Source organism: Durio zibethinus, chromosome 17 (assembly GCF_047325235.1).
Source record: "Durio zibethinus cultivar Kanyao isolate XHJ-2024 chromosome 17, ASM4732523v1, whole genome shotgun sequence".
Lineage (NCBI taxonomy): Eukaryota > Viridiplantae > Streptophyta > Magnoliopsida > Malvales > Malvaceae > Durio > Durio zibethinus.
In genome coordinates this window covers 19,832,084-19,842,230 of record NC_143178.1, presented here as the reverse complement: position 1 = coordinate 19,842,230, position 10,147 = coordinate 19,832,084, and the positions used below count along the sequence as shown (strand labels likewise).

Sequence of the window (10,147 nt, the reverse complement as noted above, 5' to 3'; positions counted from 1 at the left end):
GCAGGGGTAACATGAGTAGGAGTAGTAGTTGTAGACATGTCAGCATGCACATAGGGATAGCTTGTAGTGAATGGCAATCAGTGTTGGACTATTTAAAACACTTGTGCAATATATGGGCCAAAGCTAGGGGCATACAATGGATTAGTTTCATTTTATCTAGATGTGATTAGCCACCTATGTGAATATATCATATTTAAAGTTATCCTAAGCTTAAACTAAGGGTTTCTAAAAAGAATATGTTTTAGTCTACATTAATATAACTAAGCTCGAGAGTCGGTTATGTATTAAGAAGGTTTTAGCACATCATTTTATCCAAAATTGGTACCAAGTTAATTCTAGGTTATCTTACCAAAACCTCATCAAAGATGGTCTTTATAATACAAATAAATTAATTCCAATTCTTTTATTCATTTACTCAATATTGTCATACAAAAATTCTATCAAGAATATCATAATCAAATCATGCAATCATATCATAATTAAACCATGCAATATTATCATGCAATAAAAAAAACAATAATGTTAAATCATGTAGTCATTCAATAATATTAATCATGCAATAAAAAAAACAATAATGTTAAATCATGTAGTCATTCAATAATATTAATCATGCAACAAAAAGTATCAATCATACAAATAAATTATTAATCATGCAAACAAATAAATAATCATACAACTAAACTATAAAATTTTATCAATTTTTCTTTTTTTTTCTTTTTCTCATCACTTTAATTCAATCATTATTGTGATGTGCAAGATTGAGGAACCTGACTGCTAGACAATGGGGAATTTAAAACAAAACAAGGAGTCATTGCCAACTTTTTTTAGGATATGTGATTGGCCACCCAAAAATTTTACCCTTTTAATAGAGCATTTAAAAGATTTAAATGTTTTATGAAAAGAACAAATTAAGGTATGTGAAAATCAGATTTAGGGTTCATGAGTCAATTACTTGTGGGAAAAGATTAGCACCCCCATAATGCCTGCTGAAAATGGTACCAATTAACTACATATTATCCTTAAACTTTAGTAAAAATGGTCTTTTTCTAATATTTAAGATTGATTCCTCTTTTTTTTATTATTAAAAAAAAAAGTCTTTTATTTTGAACACAACATTTTTATTTTTTATTTTTTGAAATGCAAAACAATTTATTTTTGGATCAAAGTGAAATTTTCTTAAATATCGACATATCTTTTCCACTCATCTACATTTAGGTAGAGTTTCAAAAAAATTTCTAAGTTAGGGATTTTCAATTTGTCCCACAAAATTGAGATAATATCCCATATAAATAGTAATCATTGAGAGTCACTCTATAATTAGGTCATATCTTAAAAGCCTTATTTATTTGAAATATCATCCTATTTTAAAATGATTTTCTTTAAAGAAACTTTATTTATAAAACTGATGCATGTATGCATGAACATAATAATAATATGGATGCATGATGATTGAATATGAATGACAAAGTATGAATGCATGGTAATTTAAAATGCATGTAACAATAAAGTAAAGTGAAATACAAAAGTATGAAAGGGATCAAGGGTTGATTTTAGGATTTGAAAGTTGGCTCGAAGTTTTAGGGTTTGGGGTAGCTTTAGGGTCTAGGTCAAGGTTTAGGGTTCAGTTTGTAGTTTGAAGTTTGGGTTGGTTTGGGGTTTAGGGTTAAGGTTGGTTTGGGATCAAGGTTAGGCTTTGGATAGTGATTTAAGGTTTGGATGGTGGTTTAGGGTTTGATAGATGGTTTATGGTTTGTAGGGTGGTTTAGGCTTTGGAATTTGGAATTTTAAGTTTCATGAGAAATGCATGTGATAAAAAGAAATAACAGAGATGCCATTAGTAAAAATGTAAATATTGATGCATGAAAAATACATGACTAAAAAATAGACTACTTACAAATCTAGGTATTTAGAAAACTATATTGCAAACTAAATGTGCATGCCAAAACATGATGTAAATGGATCAAACACATAAATTTTTTTAAAAAACATTAAAGATGTGTTCCACTTTTTTTTTTTTTAAATTCAAGCAAATAAACACAAAAATTATCAAACAACCTACTGAATTAACATTTTTATCCACACAAAATTTAATCAAACACATTAAAAACTTGAAGAATCATGTAAGAACACAAGCAAGCAAGGATGAATGGAAGAATATTTTACCATGAAGCAAAAGGTTGATTGGACTCAAGCATGGAAGGCTTGGCCAAATGCACCCATGGTCTCGCACAATCATATTTTCATTCCATTTAACTTGAACATGCATTAAACTTCAAGGCATTCATCATGTGAAGGCATTTTAATCCCAATAGCAATTTAATCAAACATGTAACCAACTAAAATAGTGAGAAAGCCATAAAAAAAAGAACATTAACCAAACATCAAACATGCATCACAAACTAACAAAAATTCATGCCAATAATAAATAAACTAACTAGCGAATCATCATAAACATTATTTGGAATCAAGAAAAACACTAGAAATGGACCAAAGGAGGTTAGCCATGAAAGAAGCAGGATTTTATGTTCATTGTTACTTGATCCTTCTGATTTCAATCCAAACTTTTTTTTTAGTTGGATGAATTCTTGAACCAAGATTAGATTAAAATAGATGAAAAACTATAAATTTTTTTAAGAAAATAAAAAAATAAATGGATAACCAGTATGAAAATCTTATGAAAAGGTGATAAAATGCAATGAAATGCTAGAAAGGAAACTAGAAATTGTACCTTCTCCAAGCTTTCTTTAAAAAAAAATTCTTTAATTATTTTTCCATGTTTTTCCAGCTGCTTCATCATTCTGCAACCTCTCCTCCCAGCCTTCTAAATGGTGAAAAAAATACCTGTGCAAATGAGTAATAGCCCGTAGATTAAAACTTCATCTAATGGTTAATATTTCTCTCTTGTTTTCTTTGCAATGAGTCACCTTTCACCATTGGATCTAGCCCCTTAAGATCATCCTATGGTTGAGAATGCTCATTTCCAAAGATTGGAATTTTAAAGCTATTGGAACCAGGTGAAAAGTCTAATTTACTCCCTACTAGAAAGATTTTGGTTTCTAGGCTATTTTCCTAAAAAATAATACTCCCCTCTTCATTTTTGCGATTTAAAGTACCAACAATCTTCAAATAATATGAAATTAAGATATGAAAGTTTCATGAAAAATTGACCTCTAAAAAGTTAAATTATAAAATTAACCCTATGGGTATTTTGGTTATTCCTACCTTATGAGGTGCGACCAAGGTTTTTAATACACCAAAAATCATTAAATAATTTAAAAACATGATCTAAAATGTTTCATGAAAAATCAAAGGAAGTTTAAATTACGAAATTACCTCTAAATGGTAGTTTGGTAATTTCACACCTTTGAGGTGTGATCAAGGTTTTCAATATTTCAAAAATCATCAACTAATATTAAATCATGATTTGGAACTTTTCACGAAATCTAACCTTAAGAAGGTTAAATTACAAAAATACTCCTAAAGGGTATTTTATAATTTCACACCTCCTAAAGTGCAATCAAACTTTTTAATGCGACAAAAATCATTAAATCATATTTTACTATGATCTGAAAAATTTCAGGAAAATCCTACTTTGAAAAGGTTAAATTAGGAAAATAGCTTTAAAGGGTATTTTGATAATTTTACGCTTCTCAAAGTACAATCAGGTTTTTTTCAATGCTTTAAAACCACAAATCTCAGTTCCAAGCCATATTGGTTCAATTTGGTTGTGAATTTGGAAAACTATCTCGAGTCTCACCTATTTTAACTTATTTTGACCGATTTCGATTTTGTTTGACCTTAGGGTGTATGAATCAAATTGGTCCAAAATTTGATTTTAGAGACATGAAAATTAAAGAAGTGTTGGATTTGAATCGAGTTAGGCTTTAAGAGCTTCATAAGTGGTCATATTTTTCCCAAACAAAATTAAGTATTTACAATCACACAATAATAAATAATAATAAAAAATAGAAAATCAAACCAAATCAAAATTGAAAAATAAAACAAAAAGGAAAAACAAAATACTATGATAGGGTTGGGTTTCCAAATGTGTCAACTCATGGGTCAATTGAGTCGAAGCACTGATCCTTGGGCTTCTAAAATGGCATCATTAGGCTTAGGTATAAAAGAAAAAAAAATCCTTTTTTTCGAATGCCTCTGTTTTTCTCTCTTTAGTTAAAAACTTCTCCTATTTTATAAATATTCAACTAGAAATTTCAAAGAAACCCAATTTTGACCTAATTTCTAGAATCTGGCATCAAAAAGTTCAAACTTTTTCCAGAAACAGCTTCAAATTTCCAGAATCCCACCACCTTAATCCCTCTGACCACCAAGAAAATCATCGAAAAAACCAAAACTTCGAATGAAAATTCAATCTATTCCTAGAAAACAACAAAATTCAACCAAAAATTCCCCAAAAATATTCTCAAAATTTCAAAAACCAAAATTCAATCAAACCCTTAATATTAAACCGAAAATCAAAGAAAACCTAAAAACTAAACAAAAATTCCAAAAATAAATCAAACCAAACCCTCGAAATTAAAACATCTAGAAAATTTCCTAATCCCAGAAACACCAAAGAATACCTAAAAATCAAAACTCAAAAATTGAACCTCCAAAACTCGACACCAAGACTAAAAAATTTCTATGTGATTGATTGCTAGAAATTTGATATATTGTTGCTTGTATTGCTGATTGCTTCTTATGTCTCTACTTCTGTTGCTAGTTATTGCTTCTTTTCCATACTTGATTATGATTTCAAGGTTCTTTATATAAGGATTCAGCCTTTTTCAAATTGGAAACAATTTAATTCTATCAAATCTAGGAAATTTTCCCAAGACTTTTCCTTTGTGTAAGCTATCCCTTTTTTCAATAGATTGAGTGATTGTACTTTTTATATAAAGCCTGCAAGTGCACAGATCAAGTAATAAAGTGGAATATTCTAACTATCATCTCCTTAGAGATTATTGAATGTAGTGTTGTGTAGTTCACAAGTAACAAAAGTGAAAGGTTGAGTTCCTATATCTAAATAAATGAATATTCAAGGTTTTAAGGTTACAAGATTTCAGTAAAGATTAAAAATGATTTGTAGATAGGGTTCTAAATTTCACCAACTATCATTTGGGAAGCAAAGATTAATGCCAACAACTAATCCTACAACCTAAACTCAAAAGATTGCAAAATAAAGTTTTAAAATATTGTAGACAAGATGCTAAATTGCTTTAAAAGTAAATAAATGTTGCATGAAAGAAATTAAAGATCAAGAAAGAACATGTAGTCGAATCTTGCAAAGAAATAAGGAAATTTGGATCAACCTTGGTAAAAAGAATGCTTTGCCAAAATTAAAGAAAACAAGAATAAGATTTTGAAAACAAGAAAACTAGAAAAAAAATCTTTGAATGAAAACACGTCTTGATTGAAAAGATTGAAAGAATAAAAACTTGGTAATTGGTAAATCTATCACCTTAGACAATACCTTAACTAAAAGGAAATAAAGAACTAAAAAGCTAAAAGAAAGAAGAGAAGTTAGGAAAGGGATGATGAAACAAGTGAATGGCCTTGCCTATTTATAAGTATTGGTTTGGCTAATAGGGATAAGTGTACAAAAAATTGAATTTGATTAAAATACTATAGGTTGATCCTATCTTAATACTCAAAAAGTCCTAGCCAAACATGGCCTTTTCCTCTTTGGAGAGTTTGGCTGAGTAGGGGATCTAAGAAAGCAATCTTGGTTGCTAATCTTTATAGAATTCAATCTTGATTCAAATTCTTTCATGTGATTGGCTAAGGTTTGGGATTTCAAGACTAATTTGATTTTTCATCAGTTATCCTGATAATTATTTTACACATCCCTTGTTTTATCAAAACTCTTCATTGGATGAGGTAAAGAGTCCATCATGAGTACAAATCACTCTTGGCCAAATAAAGGATAGTTCTTAGTGTCTTGAAATTTTTCAATGCTAAGCAAAAGAGTCTTCTTTAGATAAAATCTTCTTTGGCCGACTGGATTGAGCTTATAGAGTTTATGGTCTTACAACTTCTCCTTCTTTCTTGTATGGCTGAATATGATAGAGTCCAAGTGCAAGTCATTCTCTTTATGGCTAAACAAAACAAAGCATGCTAGTATCAAAATTCTACCTTGGCCAAATAGATTAGGAGCCAAATGGGCTTGTGTATTGAATTTAGACCAATGGTGAGTGACATTATGCTTGCATGGTTGGATCGAATGTGAGCATTGTATGATTACATGTATGGCTTGCATGAAAATGAATCTTGTACTTAAAAAACCTAAAGCCATGAAAATAGCATGAAAAGAACCAAAAATCATCCAAAATTTTAAATTTAGCATCGTTTTAACATGTAAAAACTATATATTTTTTGGTACTATCACACCCCCACACTTGAATCTTGGCTTGCCCTTAAACAAAATCTTAACCATCCTTAGAGTAGAAAATTGTACAAAACTCTTTAAAATGTTCTATTGCATAACACAAAGTTAAGAATAATTATAGAGTCACAAGAAAGTTTTTCAAAAGCAAACTTTCAATGATTTATGCTAATCATACATACAAATCTATTCTATCTTTAAATCATGAATATAACTCAAGCAAATAGAATTTAAACATATTTCAATTTAAAAGTAGAATAGGCTTCATATGTCCACTTTCCCTATCCCTCTCCACTAATGTTGACTTATATATTCAACTTAAGATCAAAAAGTCTTTTAGGCTTGTAATGGAAGGCTTAGGTCAAGGTAGGAAAAATGGAATTTTTAGGTTTAAAACCCTAAGCTTACTTTTTTTTTTTAAACTTCTTGGATTTTAAATTAATTGGAGCTCTTTTTAAGACTTTGACTTGTCAAGGCATTCTTTATTGCTTTTTATTTTGGCATTTTTTATTTGAATGATTGTTATTTTTGGCTTTATTAGGCTTTGCCTTTACTTTTGTTGATTGTCATGCTTTCCTTGCACCTCTCTCTCTCCCAAATATAAGAATATGTCTATGATAAACAAGTAAGCACAGTTGGTTAGGACAAAAAAAAAAGATAATAATCAAAGAAAAGGCTTATTTAGCTTGTAATGTGTTTAACTAAACAAAGAAAATGATTAATATAGAGACTCAAAATAAGGGTACTAGGGATGCATGATCAAAATGGGGCTTGAAAAAGGCTCAAATAGTATCAAAAACTATGTATCTTATTTCTTGAGTTAAATGTAGTCTATGATTTCGCCTTAAGGGTTGAGTAGGTGAATTCTAGAGTACTTATTCAAATATTAAATTTCATGCAAATCCATATTTCACAAACCTTTACAAAAATTATAGCATTTCATATAAAAAAAATAAAGATGCGTGCATAAGAATCATATTCAAAGTAAATACATGCTTAAGAATTTTTTCAAGTTTCACTATATCTATTCTTAAACTCCATATCATACTTTAGTTATTCAAGAGAATATATATAATTTCCAACTAAGTAAATATCATAACAAAGTTTAGCAAGTCAATTTGGTTTTGAAAGAATAGATGAGTTGAAATCAAAAGTTTTCTTTTTCCCCCACACTTAAATGGAACCATATATCGAGAAACTCAAAGGAAAAAGAAATACTCCCAATAATTCTTCAAGGTTGAATATGCATGTTTCTTTCTTTTCTTCATCCTTAAAAAAACTCAAACAAAAACATTAAAACATACATATCCTAAAGAAAATAAAAGAAGTCAAGAAATCACAACCATTAAAGTAGAACTTGGGTTACCTTCCAAGCAACACTAGTTTTGGTCAAGCTTGACCATCCCTAAATTTATACAAAATCCTTTCATATGTTAGGAGGGAGTTTTCCTTGTTGCTTTATTTTTTATGGTATAACATAAACAGACTTAGTGTGAAGAGATAGGTTAACTCTTTTAGCTGGGATTACATAAACTAAGCTTGAGTTTTCGAAAGGGTTGACAATATTGGAGCTTGGGTTTGCGAAGTTTTTCAGAGGGTCAAAAGGCTTTATTAATAGGTTTTTAGGGTTTCTTTAAATTCCCTAATTGCGCTAACACTTTCTTTATTTCTTATCACACTATACCTTACAAATACAAATTACATTGTCAAAGTGTTTGAACCTAAAAGTAATGCTAGCCTCAATACATCTTTCAGGGCTTTTACAATGAATAAAAAAGGTCAATCAAAAAGTAAGGGAGCTTCATCATCCTCCATGTCTAAAATAGAAAAATCCATAGAGAAAACATATTTTTTAATTTTCACAAAGACATTTTTTAGCATTCTTTATGGTAACTTAGCATATTGATTTGCAAACTTAATGTTGAATATAGGAGGTTTTAGCTTTCCATAACCTAGTTGCATAAAAATATTCATAGGTATTAAATTCATGCTAGAACTAAGATCACAAAGAACGTAAAAAATTTTCAATATTTCAATCATGTAAGGTATAGTAAAACTCTCAGGATCTTTTAACATTTTGGGTAAAAGTTGTTGAAGCTCAGGGCTACACTAATCTAAGAATGGGCTTCTTTTAGTTCTTTGAGCAAATTTTTTGAAATAGGCCTTGAGGCAGGTAGGTTAACATTGAAACATTACTTATACATTTTGCCAGTCATCCTTAGCCTTTGTTGAACTTCCTTTTGAGGATTTTCTTTTTAGGGTTGCTTCTTATGCATTACCTTTGCTCCTTGGTTATTTTTGGTAGATGCACCTTGAGCTATCTCCTCAGGCGAAATACTTTTTACTAATATTCTCCCTACTTGTAACTGTATTTTCCATTCTTCATGAGACCATTTAATGTATTCTTCTAGATCTTTCTCTAAGTCCATATCACCATTTTCTTCCTTAGGGCCCTTCTCATAGGTTCAATAGCTTTAGGGGCCTTTAATGCTATGGGGCTAAAACCCTCTAAGCTCTACCAAGTCTTAAAAGCTCTTCATCCTCAAAAATATCCTCCCTTCTAATAAAATTCACTTCAAGTTGTCTTTCAAAGCTGGGTACGTTGACAACTATAGGTTTATCATCTTCTTCTTTAGAATCATCTATCCTAACATCCCCTATAGAATATATTGCATTGCATCCCTATTTACCTTATCTTTTTGGGTTGGTTTTAATGTTATTAGATAGGGTACCTACTAGACGATTTGTTACGGCTTGGGCAAGTTAACTTATTTAATTTTTTAGGTTTTTTATGTATGCAGCTAGGCTTTGAATGTTGCATTGTTAGCTTGCATCACCTAGTCAACATGTCCTTAAGGGTAGATTTTTTTTCTTAGGGTGGGTTATAGTTTGGTGGATTACGGTAGTTATTGGTTTGGTTATTGATGGCTTGGTGGTTTGGATGATTCCAAGAAATGTTATGGTGGTTTCACTAGCTAGAATTGTAGGTATTGCTATAGGGATTATGGTTTGATTTATTTTTTTGGATATAGTGGATAGGTTCTACCCTATATTAGCATTTTTTTTAAGAATGAGGACCTTCACATATGTCAAAAGATATAAAAGGACTTTGTATAGCATTAATAGGGTTGGCTTGTATTTGGTTTCCTAGGGCTTCAATCTTTTTTGTAAGGGCATAAAAGTTAATGGAAGTAATAGTATCAACTTTAAATAAAGCAACAGATTTTTTATTGTTATTTCTTTCCATGCCTCATTAGTAATTATTGGCAGCCATTTCTTTTGTTATCTTATTAGCCTCTTCAAGAGTCTTGCTCATTATAGCCCTTCCAACAATTAAATCTAAAATGGTTCTCATAGTTGGTGTGAGACCATTGTAAAATATCTAAATTTGGAGCCACTTGGATAAAGCATGATGTGGGCATTTTCTAAGTAATTCTTTAAATCTCTTTCATTCATCATATAAGGTTTCACCATTAGCCTATAGAAAAGTGGTAATCTCATTCCTTAACTTTGTAGTATTTGTTGGTGGAAAAACTTTGCTAAAAATTTATAAACTAGATCATCACATGTTGTAATTGAGCCTAGTAATAAAGAAGACAACTAACTTTTCACTATTCTTGAGAAAAAAAAAGGAAATAATCTTAGTTTAATAGCCTTATCAGAAACACCATTGTAACGAAAAATATCATAAAGTTTAACAAAATTAGAAAAATGTATATTTGGATCATTGTTTGGTAGTCATCCAAACTGACAGAAGTTTGG

The 10,147-nt window shown here is 30.1% G+C and overlaps 1 non-coding gene across 1 annotated transcript; it reads left to right on the top strand.

Moving 5' to 3' along the window:
* Nucleotides 1–9,789: 9,789 nt before the first annotated feature.
* LOC149514092 (small nucleolar RNA R71) lies at nucleotides 9,790–9,896 on the top strand. Its single transcript, XR_016329449.1, has one exon. It is a non-coding gene; the product is annotated as a small nucleolar RNA R71 (small nucleolar RNA).
* The last annotated feature ends 251 nt before the right edge of the window (nucleotides 9,897–10,147 follow it).